Source organism: Muntiacus reevesi, chromosome 10, assembly GCF_963930625.1.
Source record: "Muntiacus reevesi chromosome 10, mMunRee1.1, whole genome shotgun sequence".
Taxonomy (NCBI): Eukaryota; Metazoa; Chordata; class Mammalia; order Artiodactyla; family Cervidae; genus Muntiacus; species Muntiacus reevesi.
Window position 1 is genome coordinate 30,629,348 of NC_089258.1, and position 21,991 is coordinate 30,651,338.

General features: G+C 46.0%; 1 protein-coding gene across 8 annotated transcripts in view; it reads left to right on the top strand.

Moving 5' to 3' along the window:
• PALM2AKAP2 (PALM2 and AKAP2 fusion) overlaps positions 1-21,991 on the top strand; it is a 498,977-nt gene that overhangs the window by 440,958 nt on the left and 36,028 nt on the right. The window contains exon 1 of one of the 8 annotated variants that reach the window (XM_065946823.1): positions 15,002-15,080. The exons of the other annotated variants lie outside the window; for them this stretch is intronic. The gene's annotated coding sequence lies outside the window, so the exon portion shown is untranslated. Of the gene's footprint in view, positions 1-15,001; positions 15,081-21,991 lie in introns of those variants that run through there. 8 annotated transcript variants of the gene reach the window in all.

Below are 21,991 nucleotides of genomic sequence, written 5' to 3' on the forward strand. Positions count from 1 at the left end.
TGAGGGTTAAACAGCCCCCTCTCTTTCCTGTCTGCTTTGCTGTGTCCCTAAACAATGCTTTGATGTGTGCAGTGCTCCTAGTGGAAGATAAGTCATCAATTAACCCAACGGGAAAGTTCAACTGAAAACAGACTTTTCAAAGAAGGGATTATCTCTGAGTTGTTAACTACTGATTGAAGTTATCTGTCTGGGATATATTCTTATGCCAAGGCTTAACTCCACCTATATAACAAAGGTGCAAAAGTATTCTAGTTATTTGGTTTGTTTTTAAAGTCACTGTAGAAATTGGATCTTCGATTGCTTGAGGCTGGGGTAGAGGTGACCATAGTCTTTCCCAAAGAGGTTAGCATTTTAATTCCTTCAAGAATTGGTCCTAATACTATTAAGTTACTAGGGTGTTATTTTTTTAAAAATGAAATGTAACAGAACCATCTATTTTTAGAATTCTATTAGCAATATTGTGAATTTAAGCATTGTGCAGATGCAGCAAACCTATAATTGTGTGCTTGGGATTTGCAAGTCAGAACAAGGCTTTTTTTCTCCTTCCCCCAGATGCTTTCAAATGCTGACAAACTGGCGTTGATTTACAACTTTTCAGGAAAATATCATTTAAATAAGTTAAGCTATTTCACTGTTATTTTTTTCATTGTGCCTTTAGTTTTCTAACATGCTTATGAGACCAGCAAGGGGCTATAAAAATTAATTGCAAATATTTAGAAAGTAAACTAGGGTGGTCACTCCACTAACCTAATATTAATGCAATTAATAGTTATTTTATTTTCTTCTAGTCTTTCCCCCCCATGTTTGCTACAAAGATATAATCTGTCTACCTAGATTCTGCTTCCAATGTGGTTAGCTTCACAGAATGTTTTAAAAATTACACTCCCTAACTGCTTAGTGGGTACAGAGTTTCTCTTTGGGGTGATGAAAAAAATCTGTGGTGATGGTTGTACAACATTGTGAATGCCAATGCCTTGTACCCTTAAAATAGTAAAAATGGCAACTTATAAATATTTTATCACAATAAAAAAAAGGTATATGAAAGATTTGAAGATATGCCTCCAGATTGATTTTTCTTTTTCTTTTTTTTCTGTTTTGAGAACTAAGACATTGACAGATTTCAGAGTTTGCAATGGGCTGGAAGGAAATTTTAGTGTGGAGTGTATTTTTCACAAAAATCAAAAACTTCAACTTTTGGATACTGCTTAGGATTTGCAATAAACATGTCATTTGGAGGGAAAGTTTCAGCGGTGGGATGGCATGTTATTATAACATCAGAAACCTTGGAGGCTGAGAGGTGGTGTTTCAGGTCGAGGTCATTAAAACCCTCCCAGGGACACAGAGGCCTTTGAGGACAGTGCTGACAGTCCTTGATTGACAGTGACTGATAGTGAGGTTCCCAAGCGCAGGTGGGGAGAACCCTGGCCTCAGGGAGCCCCAGCAGTGACCCAGCAAGTCCTCTAGAAGGAAGTGGAGATGCACAGAGCCATTCATTTATAAGGCTGTTTCTCACACCCAGAGACTTGGGATGGATCGGGGAGCAGGTTGGACGTGAGGGAGGGAAGGGCCAGGTCTGAGGGGCCAGCCAGGGATGGACTTAGGAAGGTGGGGATTTCCCTGGTGGCCCAGTGGTCTGTGCTTCCAGCCTGGGGGGCGCAGCTTCAGTGCTTGGTCAGGGAGCTGAGATCCCGCGTACCAAGCAACGTTGCCCCAAAAAATAAATAAGTAAGGAAAGCAGATCAGGTTTGGTAAGGGTGGCAGCCCTTAATTCCAGACTCAAAGGTTTCTATGAGAAAATAGTCCAAGAGACACCGATCACAGCCCTAGCTGGGCCAAGCTGTGGTGGGGGAAGGACGATCCAGACGCAAACCACAGTGGCATTCCTGGGGTTCAGATCCCTGACTGGGGGTGCCTTTCTGGACCACACACCTGACTTCCTTTGCCCCTGGGAGCCTCCAGTCCCAGAGGTGGTTGTTACGGTACATTTATGCTCCTGAATTCTTGGGTACTGCATAGAAGGATCCAGGCTCACAAAGAGGAAGGCAAGCTAGTTGTGTGAACCTAGCTGGGCTCCATGTTTTAAACAGCTCAGACTCTCCCAAGTGCTTCCTTTGTGTTCCTATCTCAATCTCTGAAATTAACTGGCCTACTACCTGATTTGTTAGACATGAATTAAGAGAGTGAAATCAAGCAGTGATTTTAAAGAGTACTTCTTATAACAGGCTCAGCCACATTACTGAAAGGAAGCATGTCAGCATTGCATGCTGATATGGAGGGGGGCTGACTTGGTGAGGGGGTGACAAACCTCTTGGTGCCACTGCAGTTTCTTGCAGGAAAAGCCTTGCTCTCTCTCCCTTCCCCATCCTCTTAACGGCCACCATGCCCTGCCAAGATGAGATACAGGAATTGCTTTTTTTTGCAGGTGTTAACTCTTAAAAAAATTTTTTTTAATTGAAATATTGATTTACAGTGTTATGTTAGTTTCAGGTGTATAGCAAAGCAATTTAACTTTATAAATAAATAAGTGAATTCTTTTTCAGATTCTTTTTCTATACTGCTTATTACAAAATACTGAGTAGAGTTCCCTATGCTATATAGTAAGTCCTTGTTGTTTATCTGTTTTATACATAGTCGTGTACACATGTTACTCCCAAATTCCTAGTTTATACCCCCACCCTTCCCCGTTTGGCAATCATAAGTTTGTTTTCTATGTCTGTAAGTCTCTTTCTGTTTTGTAAGTAAGTTCATTTGGAGATACAGGAGTTTTAACTGTCTGTACCAATTCTAAGGTTCAGCCTGAAATCACAAACAGAGGGAGCATGGCTTGATGTTATATTTGCTCAGTTTGCATAAGATATGCTCAGAAAAACTTAGGGGAAAAATACGGGAGACTGAATGTTTTAGAATACAGCAAAGCAACATCTTGGCTCAAGGCAACCTCTCTGTTCCGTCAGCCTTCGAGCATCTCACAGCTTGAGATGTTTGTTGGTTGTGTTCCCAAGGCATTGAATGCTCCTCCTACCCCAAGCCTACTCCGTGTTATTTCCTGACTTGGAGCCCCAGCTTCTGCCCTGCTCGCTTGGGGAGGGGTCCGCATCCGGAATGGACTGGCTGCTCTCAGATCCTTGCTCTTGTGGTCCAAACTGTGTACTAGACAAAGAGACATTCTTGGGAGTGGCCAGGCATTATCTAGAGAATTCCAACCACTCCACTGAAGAGAAAGTCATTCACCTTGAGCCTTTAGAAGAGAAGTCCAAGCATCTGAAGTGGGGGCAGGTGGCAGACACAGCTCGTTAAGACTACATCTGAGACATGCCTAAGAACTCAGAGTGAATTCTTAGATTCAGTGAGCCATGGAACATCCTGTGTCTTGGGACAGCAAAAAGGATGTCAACATTTGCTTCTTTATAGTGAACTTAAAAAAGAGGTGGGCAAGCCAGGGCTTAGAGCTCCACCCTGTCACTTAGTGGCTTTGTGTCCTTGGGCAAGTTGTTGAAGCTCTGAGCCTCAATATCTTTCTCCGCAGAACAGATTATACCCTACTTCAGGGTATTGCTCTGTGGATCTCTTGAGATAATGTATGTAAAGGGCATAGTGAAATGCCTAGACATTGTAATGTTCAATTAATAGTTGTGACCATTGTCATTCATATCAGTTCTGTTTCCTGTAAAGGAAACTGGCACACAGCTGAGGCAGCGAGCTCATGGGAAGTGTTCTAGGATTCATTTAGGGTATGTGGTGAGGTAGACAAAGAATCTTGGGGCTCCTCTCTCTCGTGTGATAAGTCCTGCTGTTCCAGCTTCTTCAAGAGGCGAGATGGTAGATAAAATTCCTGAGATGAGCAGCTTCACCACTTACTGCTGTATGTCTGGGGACAAGTCACTTAAAAGTCCCTGAGTCTCAGTTTCCTGAGCTGTACTATAGCGCTAGGAAAAGTCTTGGCCTGCTAGGGTGGGTTTTGAGGAATAAACGTGATTCTGCATTCAGATTGCTTAGTCCAATACCTGGTATATCATAAATGCTCAGTGTAAGGTTTTGATCCTCTGATCATCGACCTCAGCCGACCCCTGAGGTCTCTGGGCCCCCTAGTTTGACAGGTGCATGCGCATTGCCAGCTCCAGGACTGCAGCTTCAGTCTTCACTGGTCACCAGCATTCCTGAGCGCTTCTGCCTGAAGCCATGCTACCTAAGGATGCCCTGATTCCACAAGTATCTCTTTGCTCTCCCCAGTTTGTCCAAGAATTTTCAAAAGTGCAAATACCCTGTGGCCACCCCTCTCTGGCAAAACTTGAAAAATCCTTTTATTGGCCTGCTACCAGAGGACAGAGCCTGCCTGCCTTGTGTCCAGGGCCTCCCCTGCCCCAGGCAGGTGACAAGCTGCTTTCACATGCTATCTCTTAGGGAATCTGTGTTACAGCCTTAGAAGGGAGATGTGTTTCCCTTTGCTGCCGTCATAAATTACCATAAATTTAATCAGGCTGGATTCCTTCTGGTGGCACATAAGGACAATCTGTTTCATGTCTCCTCCTAGCTCCGGGTGTTGCCAACAATCCTTGGCACTTACTGGCTTGTAGATGAATTGCTCCAATTTCCGTCTCTGTCTTCACATGGAGTTTTCCTTTGTGTATGTCTTTGTATGTTCTTTCCTCTTATCAGAACACTGCACCTGTCACTGGGCTGAGGCCTCACCCTAATCCGATATGATGTCATCGTAATCAGTTACATCTGCAAAGACTTGCTTCCTAGATAAGGTCATATTTTGAGGATCCCAGCGAATGTGAATTCTGGGGGAGAGAGACTTTAAGCCACTGCAGTAATTAGTATACTCCTTTCCTGTCCAGTTGCCCAGTCATGTCTGACTCTTTGCAACCCCAGGCTCCTCTGTTGATGGGATTATTCTTGCAAGAATACTGAAGTGGGGGGCCATTTCCTCCTCCAGGGGATCTTCCCAACCCAGGAGTCTAACCCATATCTCCTGCATCTCCTGCATTGGCAGGTGGGTTCCTTACCACCCAGCCACCTGGGAAGCCCATTATACACTGTTAATAAATGAGTAAATGGAGTTTCAGAGAGGAGAAAATCCCTTATCACACAGTTTGTGTGATAACAGAGGATTCAAACTGTGACCTTCTTTTCTCTAAACTTGAGTTCTCCCCATTGGATCAACTTGCCACTCACAAGTAAGTAGAAAATAAAATAAGGAGATTAAAAAAAAAAAAAAAAAAACTAAGGCAGCAAACTGGGGAGCAGCAGTTGGCCACTGGATCAAGGGGGGGCTCCGCAGGGTAAACAGGAAGAACAGACTGTGCACGTGAATGGAGACCCCTCCCCCCTTTTTTGTTGCTGGTTCTCAGACTTTACCCTGTTTCCATAGTCAGTATAACTTGTTGGCTTTCAAGCGCAGTGCCTGCTCCTGGGATTCCACAGCCCTGCGGAGAGAATCCTCAGAAATGGGGCCTGAAGTGGTGACGGTAAGCCAAGGAAAGGCACACATTTCTTTGTGCACAGCGAGATACCTTCTGTGACGCCACCTTGCCCCGACTAACTGCTAGCCAATGTTTATCATGCATCCCCTTAGTGGATGGAGAAATTCCACACTCTCCTTCTCTTGGAGAGTTTCCTTCCTGGCACTCAGAGCCACAGAAGCAGGTGACTGGCCCTCAGCTGCCCGCAGAGCCAGGTCAGGCTGCCCAAAGCTTTCCCAGTATGTGGTCCAGCATAGCCAGCCTCGGCGAGACTGGGGACTCACAGAGCTGTGGGCAAGGTGGTGGTGGTGGGGGGGGGAGGGGTCATATCACAGGTATTCCCTGTTTCTGGCTAAATCATGGGCCTAGAGCAGAGTCAGAACCAGGGTAGGTCCTCAGAGTCAAGGGGAAGTTTCTCTTGGTTTGGGCTCAGTATCCCATGGAATCAATGGCATCGGTTCACTGCAGGAGGTGGAGTCAGAAGATTCTGTGGGCCTGGCTTGAGCTTTTCAAAGTGCTCCTTGGCTGCCTGCTTACACCCTGCTCTTCATCAGGCCAGTGTCCCCAGCGCGTGCGCCAGTCCAGGGCAGTACACTCAAAATTGATCATCTGGACTGTCCTGGGGTCCTCTCTTCCTGCTCAAGCAAGGCAAAGTGAACTGGATCGCAGGTCTGTTTGCTGTGTAGCCTGACTTTGTGCTTTTGAAGAAGCCTAGCAAAGTACCATTTGTGAGTTTTCAGACTGGCGGTTCGTAGTGACACTGATAAGCATGATGATGAGGCCTGTTGTGCGGATGAGAGTCTAAACATTCTAGAGCGTTGCACTGGTTCCCTTGCAATCCACAGGTCCTGACTCAATAAGATCAAACCTCTTTTCTGTTGTTAAGTGGTAGATCCTTTTGTTGAGTTTTTTTCAAGCTTACCAGGTATTTCATGGAAGGGGTACCTTTGATTGTTGGGCTTTTCGTTCTTCTCCAGTGTTGTGAGTGTTGTCTTGGGGAAGTAAAGCCTTCCTATGGGACATCTCTTGCCTTTGAGCGGAGAAGAACTTGATGGGTGAGCCTGTAAAGAGGACCTGGCTCCATGCTGGGTCCTCATGCTGACCTCAGATGCTCAGGCCTGGCCTGAGGGCTGGAACTGGGTGACAGAGAGAGGGGATTCCAAGGCAGAAATGGCACCTGGGTCCAGGGTTCAGGATTGCCTTGCAGAATTATCCTGCATCCCACCTTCCCAACACTCCTGTATTTATTTATTTTTTAAAAATGTGTTTTTTTTGGCTGAGCTCCATGGCATGTGGGATTTTGATTTCCTGACCAGGGATCGAACCTTCGCCCCTTGCATTGGAAGCAGAGTCTTAAACCACTGTATCACCAGGAAAGTTCCAGCAGCATGTACTTTAAACATTAGTGAGATGTGGTGTTTTTGCTTACAGAAGACTTGACTTAGCAAACCCAAAATATTATTTTAAAACTCAACTCAAAGCTTTGAACTACTTTACAGGAATGGAAAAAATTGATTCAAATTCACTGAGTCCCTATTTGTGTATCTCTTCACCTGTTTGTCTGATAGGTGGGTGGGAAGCTACTTGATTGACTCCACTGCACAATTAAATTGAGTGCAGAGCTAAAAAAAAAAAAAAGAAAGACTTGTTTAGAATAACAAATCAGGTCAGCCTCCAATTCTTGTTCTCTGCTTGCTAATCAGAGCTTGGAAAACTTTTTAATGGGGTTTTCCTATGACATATCCTGTCTGTGACACAGTTCATGAAACTCTATGACATTTGACTCCCAGAGAGGAATTTGGTTACTCATAGAGTGTTTCACAACTTTTCTGGGAATAGACAGTTCATGGAAGGAAAATGTCCATCTATATCAGATTATAGTGTCAGACAGTTGTGTAGTGTGAGCATATGATATATTATAGCACAAAAGCATAACTTCCTCTAGGGAAGGTCACTTTGGAAGCACAGTTGTCCATCATGGCTGAGTAAAGGCTTCGCTTCTCATCATGGAGATGGAAATTGGAGATTGAGAGGTGTTGCAATATCTAACAAGTAGACAAGATGGTCTTTTTTAAGTCTGTGTGTATTTAAAGGTCAAATTTGTAACATTTATTGATATATGATTACTTTAAGTGATTACTTTTCTAATTATAAAATTAATACATGCTCAGTAATACAAACCTTTATAAAAGTTATAGGTTTCACTTCAGCTTATCACTCTGCCCTCAGCATTGAGTTTCCCCCATTCTCCAGGGTTCACCAGTTAATATATTGATGTGATTCTTTCAAATATGTGTATAAATGGTATCCTTGGCTTGGAGACAGTGATTAATCTTCAGGTGTATAATCTTCCCTCATGGTCCCATATTTCCTTTTAGCTTCTTGCCCATATCACTATTTATGTTTTAAAGTACTTAATTTTTTTACAAGTTAATATATGCACGTGGTTGAAAATTCAAAAGGTGTAGAAGGGAACACAGTGAAAAAAGTACTTATACATTATACACACCTGGAAACTTGCACAAATATGTGCATGTGTGCGTGCTAAGTCACTTAAGCCGTGTCCGACTCTATTCACATTCATTTTTTTGTTAACAGCTACCTCATTTGTCCAGTCCACCCCGTTCCAGAGAAAACCATTGTTGTCTGTTTCACAGTTACCGTTGTTGTCTCTTTCACAGTTATGCTTTCTGGGAAGGTGCCCTGGAGAAGGGAGAAGGCAGTGGCACCCCACTGCAGAAAATCCCATGGACAGAGGAGCCTGGTGGGCTGCAGTCCATGGGGTCGCTAGGGTTCGGACACGACTGAGCGACTTCACTTTCACTTTTCACTTTCATGCCTTGGAGAAGGAAATGGCAACCCGCTCCAGTGCTCCTGCCTGGAGAATCCCAGGGACGGGGAGCCTGGTGGGCTGCCGTCTATGGGGTCACACAGAGTCGGACACGACTGAAGCGACTTAGCAGCAGCAGCCCTGGAGAAGGGAATAGTAACCCACTCCAGTACTCTTGCCTAGAGAATTCCATGGATAGAGGAGCCTGGTGGGCTACAGTCCATGGGATTGCAAAGAGTTGGACACCGCTGAGTGACTAACACACATACACACATCTATTACATATACATTACATACACCTAGAAACTAATACAAATATATATACGACTATATATTCACCTTCATTTTTTGTTAACAACTAAAGTAGCATGGCATATACACCGTCCTGTACCAGCTGTCACTTAACAGTAGATCTTTGAGGTTGTTTGATACCAATTCTCAGAGAGCTGGGAGCTGTACTCATTCTTAAAGGTTGCATATAATATTTTATTTTATGAATAGTCCAGGCCTCTAACTTAGGTTATTTGTAGTCTTTTATTATTGCAAGAAGTGTGGCATTGAAGATCTTTGCATAGAGATCATTTTATACACGTGCCATTATACCTGAGTATAAATTCTTTAAAGTAAAGTTACTGGGTCAAGAACATTGCATATTTTAAAGCTGGATACATATGCCAAATTGCCGTACAACTTCATGGGATTGGACGAGGGTACCTTTTTCCTCCCATGCTGATAACTAATTTTCTTGGTGAAAAATTTATCTCATAATTTAGCTTTTCTCTTATATGAGTGGGATTAGGAATCTTTTTCTAAGAATAATGTGTATACGTTTTGTGTGTCAGCTGTTTTCCATGTCTTTTGTCCATTTTTGGTGTTTGGGTTGTTAGTCTTTTATGTAGGGTTTGTACAAATACCTTCTATATCATGAATATTAAACTTTTGTGATATGTTGTAACTATTTTCTCAGTTTATTTACTGAGTCCTTTTATTGTAGGACAAACCCGCTAGTGGTCATTGTACTTCATGTCAGCTCCCTAAGGTAGCAGTAGTTTTGTATCCTTTTTACAGAGAGAGGCCCAGGTGTGTTGGATACCAAAGCCCATTCTTAACCAGAACTCTGTACCCCTCTATGCACAATATATTAATATAGCATCATTCCAGGTTGCCAGGCACTTTTGGAACTATCCTTTCTAAAGTTTGACTAGGATTCCATCAGTTCAGCAAATTGCAGTTTTCAGGTACTGATTTTAATGATTACACATTTTCACTGATGGCAGGTTTTTACTTTTCTAGACAAAATTGCAGTCGATGCATTTCTCCCAAAGCTTTGTTCTCCAAGATGCACCATAATAGCACCAATATTCCTGCAGGAGATAGGGTACAGTGTCTGAAGTAGCTAACAGAGGGACCTTTTCAATCTACGATCCTTGATGGAGGGACCCAAAACAGACTCAGGGCAGAAATGAGGTTCACAGCTTAGGGGTACTGTATTGACCTTCTAGACTTTTCAGCCCCTTTCCCATACATGGTCACCACTAGCTTCCTCTGGTTGTGGAATGAAGCATACCATGTAGTACAATTCCAGATTCTCCTCCATTCTAAAGCCTTCCTTTTGATCTGTACTGGAGGCAGGTTAGAGGGTGCAGTGGAAAGGTGAAGGCGATGGAAGTGGGTGAGCGATGTCTTTTTCTGTAGAATAATATTTCTTCCAGGAGTAAATGTGATGATGGTACATAACATAGCTGGGTGGTCTGTACATCCTCGTGTGTTCTTCCACACCCCCTGCTCTGTGGCTTTCAGGGTCCTGAACACTGAGGAGGTGCCTCTGAGTCTAGATTTCCTGCAGCCTTTTAAGGGAAGTTACTGTTCTGTTCCCATCTCATCCCTTTTCTCTCAATAAATTAAGGTCTGGTTATGTTAGTTTCCTGCGTGCCCATGCTCTGCGACCCTGTGAACTGTAACCAGCCAGGCTCTCTTCTGTCCGTGGGATTACCCTGGCAAGAATACTGGAGTGGATTGCCATTTCCTCCTCCAGGGGATCTTCCCAACCCAGAAATGAACCTGCCTTTGATGTTGTTTTTTAATCGCTAAGTTCGTCTCCGACTCTGCGACCCCCATCAACTGTAGTCCACCAGCTCCTCTGTCCATGGAATTTCCCAGACAAGAATACGGAGTGGATTGCTACTTCCTCCTCCAGGGGAATCTTCCCAACCCATGGCCAGGGCTAGAACCTGCATCTCCTGCATTGGCAGGTGGATTCTTTTAGCACTGAGCCTCCTGGGAAGCCCCTTAGTTCCCTACACTTCAAGCCAATTAGAGATTTTCCTGGGTAAACAAGCTCCTATTTTAAGTTGTAAATATTCCCATCAAATTTACATCTAAGTGCAAATTCCTTTAAACTGCTTGGCTTCATGCTGAGATGTGGCACCTTTTGGAGGTGGGACTGGAAGGAGGCACCCACAGGAAGTGGGGGAGGGCAGCAGCCTGGAAAGGAGGTGGCCACCGCCATTTAGAAGGGACACGTGGAGATGTCCCAGCTGACATCTGAGGAAGCTGAGGCCCAAGCTTCCTTCAGCGTGCTGCTTGAATTAGGTCTTGGAGCAATTTGAAAAGCTGCCAACTTCCATCTTCCCTGCACCATGGAGAGGGGGCCTTCTCCATGCTGACCTCACCCCTCCCTATTTTACGGTTCCAGTCAGCAGGCTGGGTAGGACCATTTGAAGCCAGCCTCTCCCTCCATTGTCTGCTGCATCTCAGCAAGTCCGTTTGGAACATTCTATCACACTGAGGGTACATAAATGGGATGGCTCTATTTAGCAGAATAAACTCCATCAACTAAAGAGATAAAGTTCTGACCAGGAGAATGTCAGAGACAGAGCGGAGTTCCTTCCTGGAATCCTTGAAATCTCTTGGCAAAGGTTTCGAGCAGTTTCAAAGGAAGCAGCTGCCCCCATCTGCTATCTGGCTTTCTCTTGACTCTGCCCGAATGGTCACCAGGCTCACAACAATCCTGGGCTTCACGTCTGTCCAGGGGCCATGCCAATATCACAGAAAACAGAAGTTAGGGGCAGAAAGGAGATGCAATTGGAGGGGTTCATCTAGCTTGGCTCTTTTATTTTACAGAGCAGAAAACAGACCCAGAAGAAAAGCCTGGACTTCGAGGGTCATGGAGAAGCAGGCACGTGGTTTCAAAGGCAGTCTTTTGCTGCCCGGAATTCGCTTTTTAATTCTCTCCCTTTGATTCTTAGCATAATTCCTGGGTCTGCTCCGTCCCGAACTGCTATGGGTGCCTTCCAGGGGACAGAGCCCTGCCTCATGGGTGGGATTTGTGGATTCCGGCCAGATCTCTGTTCCCAACCAGCTGTGTGACCCTGGGGAGGGCGTGGCTCCTGAGGCTGAGGCCTGCCCCTTGGTGGAATGGGTGAGGATCCCCACCTTGCAGCTGGTCAAAGGAGGGTAGAGAGAGGTTATGTGAGGGTGTGTGGCCCAGGGCGGCCCCCAGGACGCAGGCAGTAGACCTTTGCTGAGTGAAGATCACAGGAGTATTGATGACCTTCCCACCCCAGCTGCTGGGTCCTCACAAGTTGCCCTTTGCTTCCCAGCCAACCAGGACCAAGTTTCCAAAGCGATTCCTTGCTCCTAGTGCAAGGCACCTCAGAGACTAAAACAGATCAGGCTACAGCAGCTGGAGAATTAAACTGGCAGTACACAGTTTGTTTTCATAAACTCAGAAAACCACCCCCAAACTTGGAGTCTGTGATGAGAGGGTGGAGGATGGACACATAGCCTCGAAGTGTAGATACTGCTGGATTCTGCTCTGTTCCTTCCCGTCGGGAGACACACACTCCCACCCACCCATCTTGCTGCCTCTCGAATCATCAGGTGACTGGGTTTGTAGTTTTGTGGTCTCCATCTAGCTTGCTGACTTCAATTCTCCCTCTGCCTCTGAGAACAAACCATTTTTCTGGAGCATCTTGCCACAGAGCATTTTTCCTAATTTCACCATATTTTTGCAGCCAGAGGGAGGGATGTGGTGTGTACAAATATGAGTGATGCATGTACATGTGTGTGTGTGCACAGGTGTGCATATGTGTGAGCATGGGTATTGCTTTGCTGGGCCTGTTGTGGCAGCATACCACAGAGTGGGCAGCTGAAGCAACAGAAATTTATTGTTGCACAGTTTGGAGACAAGACATGTCAAACCAAGGTGTCGGTGGAGTTGGCTTCTCTGAGGGCTATAGGGGAGGCTTGTTCAAACCCTTCTTCTTGGTTGACGGACCCGTGTCTTCTCTCCTGGCCTCTTCACATTCTTTCTAGGCACGCCTCTGTGTCTAAAGCTCCTCTTTTTATAAGGACACTAGTCACATTGGATTAGGGCCCACCTGAATGACATCACTTGACTTGATTACCTCTGTAAAAACCTGTCTCCAAATAAGGTCACAGTTTGAGGTCCTGCATGTTAAGACTTCAACTTACGAAGCTGGGTTTTAGGGAACCTAATTCAACTCATAACAGTGTGCATGTATGTGTGTGTGTGCGTGTCTGCACACCCTCATGCACACAGATGTGTCTGTGTATTTGTGTAATAAACCATGACATCTCAGCCTCCAGTCAAAAATGTATCTATTACTTAGGTAATAGCACTTTAAGAGCACATACAGTGCAGGGGATCTGGGTTTAATCCCTGGTCCAAGAAGATGCCACATGCCATGGAGCAGCCAAGCCCGCACCTCCACTGCTGAAGCCCACTTGCTCTTGAGGCTGCAAGAGCACATATGATTGCCTCTTTCGCCAACAGGGCAGATTTAAAACAATTTTTTACGTACCTCCTCGTGGGTACACTGGGGCAGGTGTGAGTATGTAGTGGGTCCTGGGTACCACTCCTGCCTCTTGGCTCAAAATCACCTCTTCTTGGAGGGCCGTCCCTTGCTCTTTCATTCCCGAGCAGAGCAGTGGCACCCTGGGTGTGGGATGTCCCCTCCACATTTTACTTTAGACCATAAGTAGCATCTTGAAATGCATTTGGCCCTACAGTAGAACATTCCAGTTATTCCAAAGGGCAGGGCAGCCTAACTTCAGAGTTTCCATAGCATAGTGCTCCCTGGAGACTTGGGCATCACCCAGTCAGTCATCGAGAAACTCCCGGATATTTCTAAATAAAGTTCAGCTCATTAAAAATGTCATTTGGATGTTGTAAACAGTTGTAAAGTACACTATACATTTAGCTTCCTTGTCAAAAAAGACTGCCTGGCCTCCATCCACGCTGGTGATTCCTTCCCAGACTTGTGTTCCCGGGAGAGTCGCAGGGGGTCTGCGATGCTGACCTGCCACCGTCTTTGGGAGCACCGTTCGCTGCTTCTCCAGGATGACTGCTCCCAAACTGACCTCAAATAGATGGCTCCAGAGGACTATGCTTGGTATCTGTCTTCCTCTTTCTATTTAGTTCATTGTGAATCTCTGTTCTCTTCATCTCTTCTAAAATCTTACTGAAGAAAAGGAATTCTGCATGGCCCTGATGGCCCTGGAATTCTGATTGGCTTTCCAGTCAGCCAAAACCCTAAATTATGCCCCAAACTGTCCAGGTTAACCCAGGGTTCTGGGCGACCAGGTGAGTGGAAACTTGTCTACCCCGAGGCAGTGCTGGGAACCAGTCATTAACAAAGCATGAGCCTTAGTGTGTGGTGGTAAGGGTCTGATTCTCTGGTGAAAGAACGAGGGACCTATCTGTGGCAGTTGTGTCTCCCCAAGGCACACATGGATCTTTTCTTTTTTATTTCTTCGTGGCGGAAGATACTAGTTAGCCCTGAGAAAAGGGAAACCACTCCCCCCAGACATCCCATGAATTTAGCACTCATTCCTGTCTTCAAATTCTGTCCCATTTCAATATGGGATATAATGTAACCACTGAAAATATATCAGACCCTGACCCTTAAAGGACATAAAAACTGCTTGTGAGATAATGTGAAGTGAAAAAAAATTTGGCCACAAGATTGCCTATAAGGTGGTCTCAATTCTATGAAATACCTATTTCTAAAAAGGAGACTGCATGATTGCAATAAAACATTAGCTCCCTTCCTCTGAGTGGAGTGAAGATGAATGACTTTTATTTTCCAAATTTCCTACAGTGAGCATTTATTATTTTATACACGCATATATAAACCCTAAAGTGAAGTCGCTCAGTCATTCGACTCTTTGTGACCCCATGGACTGTAGCCTACGAGGTTCCTCCAGCCATGGAATTTCCCAGGCAAGAATACTGGAGTGGGTTGCCGTTTCCTTCTCAAACACACATATATAAACTGTCCTAAAAAGTTCCTTTAACTGGATGCAGTCTGTTTACCTGAATCTTCAGGATCTGTGAGGTTTTGTTTTTGTTTTTTTGCTGCCTTTAACGTCACTGAGATATTCATTCCTTGCCTGCCCAAGGCCCATCTCTGACTTTCCAAGAAGACAGCCCTAACTGGTTCCTTTCAGCATCACTAGCCTCCCACCTTCCCACTCAGCCCTGGACGCAGGGAGTGGACAAGCTCGGCCTCTGGCTGACTGGCTGCTGCCCTCCAGGCTCGGGCCAGCTAGGGAGGGGCCAGGCCTCTTTGAAGGGGGTTAAAGTCCTTCTTTGTGTGAATGGCCTTTGAGGGAGCGGAGGGAGGGCCAGCCGTGACCTCACAGTCTTCTGTCAGGAGACTCAGAAGGAATTTGTCCAGCTTGAGCCAGGGCGCAGGAAACTGCCTGGAAAAAGAGGCAGTTCTGAGCGGGGAACGTGTGAAGCGGGCACTCTGGGCAGGGTAAGCCGAGTCTGCTGACCTAACGTACTGTCCTTTGCTTTCTGATCTCCAAGGAGAGGTTCCCTCGTGAGGCCGGAGTCTTTATGGAGGAGGGACTCAGGGTGGGGACTGTGGCGCTGTGCTGTGGACGCCTTTCCTGCTGGAGAGAGAGTGGGCAGCCGGGCTTGGACAGGAGACTTGCTTCTCTTCTGACTCATCTTGTCAGACTCGCAGCTTTCATGCTGATCCGCAGAGCAGGAGCTCCGCACCACACAGACAGCGCGGGCAAAGGTGCACACCTCCTCCTTGCCAGATAATGCTTTGAAGATGGTGCTTGAGTGTGTGCATGTGCATGCTTGAGTGTGTGTGTGTGTGTGTGTGTGTATCCCCTTTTCCACATCAGAACCAAGTGGCCCATGAGCCCTGACTGCTTCTCTTGTTATTTAACCTACAAGCCCACGTTGTAGAATGTGCCACATTCATAGAGTGACTTGAGGCTTTGTGGGGGAACATGTATGCCCGTCTGCTGTGAGACCCAGGGCTATGTGAAGAAAACTGCAGCAGCTCTCTTCCTGTGCAGGACTCAGCTGTGGACGAAGAGTTAATCTTGAAAGCCTCTGGCACCGTTTTCTCCTGGCTCTGATTTCACACAGTGGATTTTTTGCTGGATCCACGGTGGAGCCCAGCTTTTGCTCTCTGCCATTACTGGTTGGCCAGGCCTGAATCCAAGATCCCGAACTATTTTAAAACTAAGAAGGACACAGCTAAGTTATACAGGACTGAAGCCAGGGACTTGCTTTCAGCAGAATCAGTTACCCTAGAAATTTCAGGCTGCAGGAGCCAAGTTCACTCTGTGGCCTTGACCTTGGTTTATTCTGGAGGTGGGGGAATGTTCTATAAGATAGTTTCATAGTGAAAAGGGTCTTTGGTGGGAAGAGCATCTGAGGACTCCTTGATACAAAGCTTGGACTGTATCCCATCAAGGAAGAAGCAAAACTTGCCTTTCTTGGAGCTGAAATAAGGCATCTCGCCTCATTCAGGGGAAACCTCCCAGTGCTTCTCAATCCCTTTGGTAGGGAATGGGTCTCCAAGTGACTGAAGAAAATAATCTTTTCACCAGCAGCTGCAGAAGAGGCAACAGCTTCTTTCTTCGCCTCCTCCCATCACAACCCCATCACACACACACTCTTTCATTTCTTTCAGAGAGAGCCCAAGCTGTAAATGTGTTCATCAAACCACACCTTAACATCTTCCAGATGTGCAGCCTGACATCTGAGCCACTGACTTTTCAGCAGGGTGAAGGGGATGCTATTATTAATAGGGCAGGCTGCAGTGGTGGGGAGACTCCCCTTACATTACGAAGGGACCACTTCTTTATCAGGATTGCCAGCGAGTCAAGACATATCCCAGCCTTATTTCCAGTGGAAGGGGGGTCCAGAAATGTTTTCATGCCGTACTCTGCAAGCCTGGACCTGAGACCTGAGCCAGAGAGAATAGCAGGAGGGTGATTGCTAAGTTGACCAAGACCATAGAAGCTCTCAGAAAGAAAAGCTGAGCCTGTAGGAACAGAAAGCTCTTTTTAGGACTGTCAGAGTCACATTTAGCCATAATGGCTTCATGACAGGAGGTGAGTGGGGGCGGGGTGGGGGGGTGCACAGCAGGAAACCCCAGAGGCATCGTTAGTGTTAGCCCCCTCTATTAGGGGTCATGTCATTATCCCTGAGCCCATCCAGTCTAAATTTAGCTGTAAGTACCCTGGAATGCTGGGGGTCCTAAATCTGCCTCTAGTCAGCCAGGAGCTGGGTCTCTGGCCTCCCTGGGGAGTGGCCCGCCTCCTGGCTTCCCACGGTCAACACCAGCCTTTGGTGTTCCAGGCCGGAAGGCGCTCTGCTGGGGTGGGGTGGGGGGAGAGGAAGTTCTGCCTGGGACTGGAATGCGGTCCAGGTTAACTCCGGGGTCGCTCCCCTCCACTTCCTGGCCCAGAAGCCTGGAGCCCAACCAGGAAGCAAGCCATCCTCGGACATTCCCACTCTCTGTACCTTCACAGGAGTGGGTGGAAGGGGCCACTCAGAGTCCCAGCGGCTTCCCTGGTGGGGGTGAGGGTGGAAGGGGAGGTGCAGGCCAGCTCCTGAGGATCTCTGGTGCTCCCAGCTTCCTTCATCCATTCTTCTCAGCCTGCCCCATCTGCCACCTTGAACAGACCAGGCGGTTTCTTTCTAGTTACTGTTGGAGCACTCTCTCCACTTGTCTCTGCTATCTGTATGTGAATCTGTCCTCTCTCTCTCCAAGGCTGTAAGCTCCCTGCTGCAGCGTGGGGAGCACTCCAGAGCCTGAGGGTCCTCCCAGGGCCCCGGCACAGGGCTTGTCACTCTTAAGGTTCTCAGGACACGCCACAGGGATCCACTGTTACCTCTTCAGCCTCTGTGCTCCCCTTCCATGCTCCTTGGGTTCCCTTGGTCTTCGGTCTGTCTCCCCCAGACTTCCTGACTGTGGCTCCACCCCATGCCTCCAAGGCTGAAAAACTTCAGCAGACCTGGGCGGACATCTTACCAGTGTCTGGGCATCATCCCTCTGCCAGGTCGCATCCTCTCCTCCCATGTGCCGTCCTGATGGAAACTTTGACCAGAAAATAAAGAGCCCTGAATAAAGTCAGCCACTCATGGCCTATGGAACACAGCAGATGTGCCCGGTGTCTTAAAAACTCGACTTAGGAAAGAGAGGGAGGACAAGAAAAGGAAACAGAGATGCTCTCTGGTTTCACAGCTATGATGAAGTTTTTCTTTGTACTCTTCCTAGGCCAAGAACAAGTTCATATTTTTGGTGGAACTTAAAAATAACTAGATTAAAGGATCAGGTCACTTACTACCTGGGGAAATGTGTTTCTAATTTAAATATCGTGGCTTCAGTAGGAAGTAATCTGGGTTATTCAGAGCAGAGACACCTGCTTGTGCAGCGGGCGCCTGGTGTTTGAGTGAATTTGGGTCACACGGCGCATTTAGGCTAGGCGCCTGGGAATCTGGTGACAGACATCGTTAAGAGTAGGGTGTTGTGTTAGTCGCTCAGTCGTGTCCAACTCTTTGCGACCCCACGGACTGTAGCCTGCCAGGCTCCTCTGTCCATGGGATTCTCTAGGCAAGAATACTGGAGTGGAGAAGGGGATCTTCCCAACCCAGGGATCGAACCCAGGTCTTCTGCATTGCAGGTGGGTTCTTTACCGTCTGCCGCCAGGGAAGCCCGAGAGGAGGGTAGACTTGGGAAGTGAGTAGAAGCATCTGCTTCTCACTTGACCTTGTAGCAAAGGACACCTTTCTGGCGTCCTCCTGGGCCCAGCCAGATCTGCTAAGGAAAATGCATTTCCTTCACAAGTCTTTCTGTGCCTGATGCCCCCGGCCACAGGCCCAGGTGTCCGGGAAGAAAGAGCACAGAGTCATCCGTGACCTAAGCTGAGCAGGCCTCAGGGCACTGATGGGTTTTCCTAGCATCTCACCTGTGCTGCTAACTCTGGTGCTGGGGAGAAGTCACAGCCTTGTCCACTGCCGTGACTGGGATGTGGGATTTCAAATTCTGCCTCTGGATGTCATCAGAGGAAGCAGAGGACCCGCCTCAGAGGCCAGACCCCCACACTGAGCAGGAGGTGTGCATCCCCAACTCTATCCAGAGGGTCCTGCAGGTACAGCAGAAGATAGCAGCTGAAACCAGGTCTTGAGGGCATCTGGTTGGTTTTGAAAGGGGTCCTCGACTTGTGAAGCCAAGTTGTATACTATGACTTCTAGAGATTCAGGTGTGCAAACCATCAGCCTGAGAGTCACGAAAATGATCTTCAGATCCATACACCTTCATACGACTTCCCTTGCTTCCAGTCATTTTGGAAGCTTCCAGTCATGGAGAATACCTTTTGAGGTACTGGGATAGAATTCAGAAGAACTGACCTTCCTTCAGTTCCTGGCTGTGCCATTTATTAGTCAGGGGATCCTGGGACAATCTCTCTAAACCTCTTTTTTTTTTTTTTTTTACTCTTTTAAATTATGAAAGTATGATAACAGACCCTATGGACTGTAGCCTGCCAGGCTTCTCTGTCCATGGGATTCTCCAGGCAAGAGTACTAGAGTGGGTCGCCACGCCCTCCTCCAGGGGATCCTGGAATCTCCATCTCTTATGTCTCCTGCATTGGCAGTTGGGTTCTTTACCACTAGCTCCACCTGGGAATTAGTTGGGAGTTTCAATATCAAACTCTCAAAAATTAATAGGATGAATATACAGAGAAGTAGAAGGATATATAGTACACTTGATCTAAACCTTTTATTCTCCCCTTAATTATGCCAGTTAGCACAAGCCTCAGGGGCCCTTGGGAGTTAAAGAGAGCTAAACTCCTGGAGGAGAGCAGGTGCCTATGGAACGTGGGATTTCTGATTAGATCCTGGCTGACTGTTGTTGGCGTATGTGCTCCAGATTAGGGTGTCTGCTCCTGGAATGTAATTTAAGCTAACTTCAGACACACACACACAGCTATTTTATATTGTGTCTGCCTGAGTATTTTAAAGTAAATTGTAGACATCCTGACCAGCTGTTAGCTATTCTGGGAAACCAGGAGGCCAGCAGGGCAGGCAGATATTACATGCCAGATTGTTAGGTCTCCACCTAGAGGTGGTGGTCCCCCTCCACCTGCGGCAATTCGATCCTTGGGTCGGGAAGATCCCCTGGAAGGGGCAATGGCAACCCACTCCAGTATTCTTGCCTGAGGAAGTCCCATGGACACAGGAGCCTGGCAAGCTACAGTCCATGGGGGTCGAAAAGAGAACTGAGTGACTGAGCACACACATACACATGCATAGTCTATTTCAGAAAAGACTTAACAGTCCATTTAATGAATGTTCATTTTATCTGAATTTGGAGTCAGGCTCACCTTATCTGAAGCATGGAGAAAATTCTGGTCTTACTTATCTTCAAAGGGAGCAGTGAGTATTTATTGGTTTAAACATGACATCATTTAATGACGTCAAACCCAGACTCCTGCCAGATCCTTGCACAGAGGGGTTCCTAGGCCACTTCCACTCACCTGATATAATTACGTGGTGGCTTTGATCACATCAGGCCGGCCAGCACAAAGGTAAATTCTGCCTGCTGAGACAGAACTCAGGAATTTGCTCTTTGGTTATAATTGTTCCCTAACTTTATAAGAACTCAGGAACTCTGAGGCAGAATTGTAAGCCAGCAATGCAGAGTTGTTTATCTCTTTAAGGACTTCTGCCCTGATTAGGGTTTAGAACTCTGCTCCCTGAGGTAGACAGAATCAAGTCTCAGGAAGAATTTTCTGAATTTTTGGAAAGGGGCTGAGGCCTCGTGTGACTGATAGGAAGGAGAGCCTCTTTCCTGTTTATACTGCACAGTGTCTAGATTTTTGTGGACAGTATTGGAAAGCAGTCGCCTCAGATTACACTGAGACTCCAAATTTACCTGTAATTAGCTTTTTAAAAATGTCTTGACACATCTCAGACATAATTGGTGAGATTCATTATTTCCAACTCAAGGCTAAAATTATTTTGTTTCATTTTTGATATTGCAAAAATGTACTGTCAAATGATGTTCTCAAGATATTTAAACGTTTGAATTGGGACAGTTGTTGGTAGTTCAGAATATATCCTTGGAAAAAGGATAGAGTTTTTAAAGTTCTTTAAAAAAAAAAAAAAGCTGTAGGGCATCTGCTCCTTCATTATCCAACATGAGAACCATGAAGCATTCAGGAGAAGGGGATGATGCTGACAAAGTGTTCCTGGGGATGCTGTGGAGACAGGCTCAGTCACTCCAATCTCTGTGATCAGCAACAAGAGGTTAATATAGGCAAGTGTTTGACTTCACCCGACCAGACTAAGTAAACCCCAGAATAGGTTTATGACTTCCTAGGAAGTATGGGAAATCCAGTTTTTGTTAAGAAAAGGGTGTTGTCTCCTGGAACTTATTGTTGCTGCTAATTTCATCATGGCCCTACAAAATAAGCCTCCTGCATTTTAAATGAATGAATCCATGACTAACTGAACTACAGAATTAATTATATGCCTTTCTGCTTCTTTCAATGTCACAGTGTCCTTTTTCTTGTCATGTCAACTATTGGAAAGTGTTTTCTGTTTTAGTAGAGCAATATTTTGCACCATATTTCAGTCCCAGCAGCTTCCTACTATTTTCCTACCTATTTTCCCTCCCCAAAGCCAAAGGGATAGAAGGAAAGCCCTACTTACTCCCATGAAAATATTAGCAGTGAATCATTGGCCAAGTGAAGCCATAGGTGGGAGCATCATGGGCATTCTGATTTTCACCATAGCAGTACTGTGGCTCTTTTTGTTGCTCAGCTTCCGTGGAGTAGGCTAATTTTGACCTAGGTTTTCTTGACATTTGAATGGCAGCCAATAAGTTTCACGGATTCAAATTTCCTGTAATTCTTAAATGACGTAGAAGTTACTGATAATCACTTTAACAGAAGAATGTTTAATTAATGTTCTTTAAAGGACAGCAGCCGTTGTCTTTGTCATATCTTTTTAGTTCATTCTAAAGGGTGGCTCAGTTGTAAAGAATCTGCCTGTTAATGCAGGAGGCACAGGAGATACAGGTTTGATCCCTGGGTTGGGAAGATCTCCTCTAGGAGAAAATGGCAACCCCCTCCAGTATTCTTGTCTTGGAGAATCCCATGGACAAAGGAACCTGAAGGGCTACAGTCCATGGGGTCACAAAGAGTCAGATAGGACTGAGTGAGTGAGCACACATGCTAAGATAAAAGAGCCACTAGTTAATGGTGGTCCCAAATAAAATTAAAGATAGTAGAGATTATAAATCTTAAGTATCAGACTTTGACAAAGACCAGATCAAGACTGGAAGGTCCCTTGAGACCAGAAGATTTTGACAAAGAAAGAATATTTATTATTATTATCTATTATTGATGA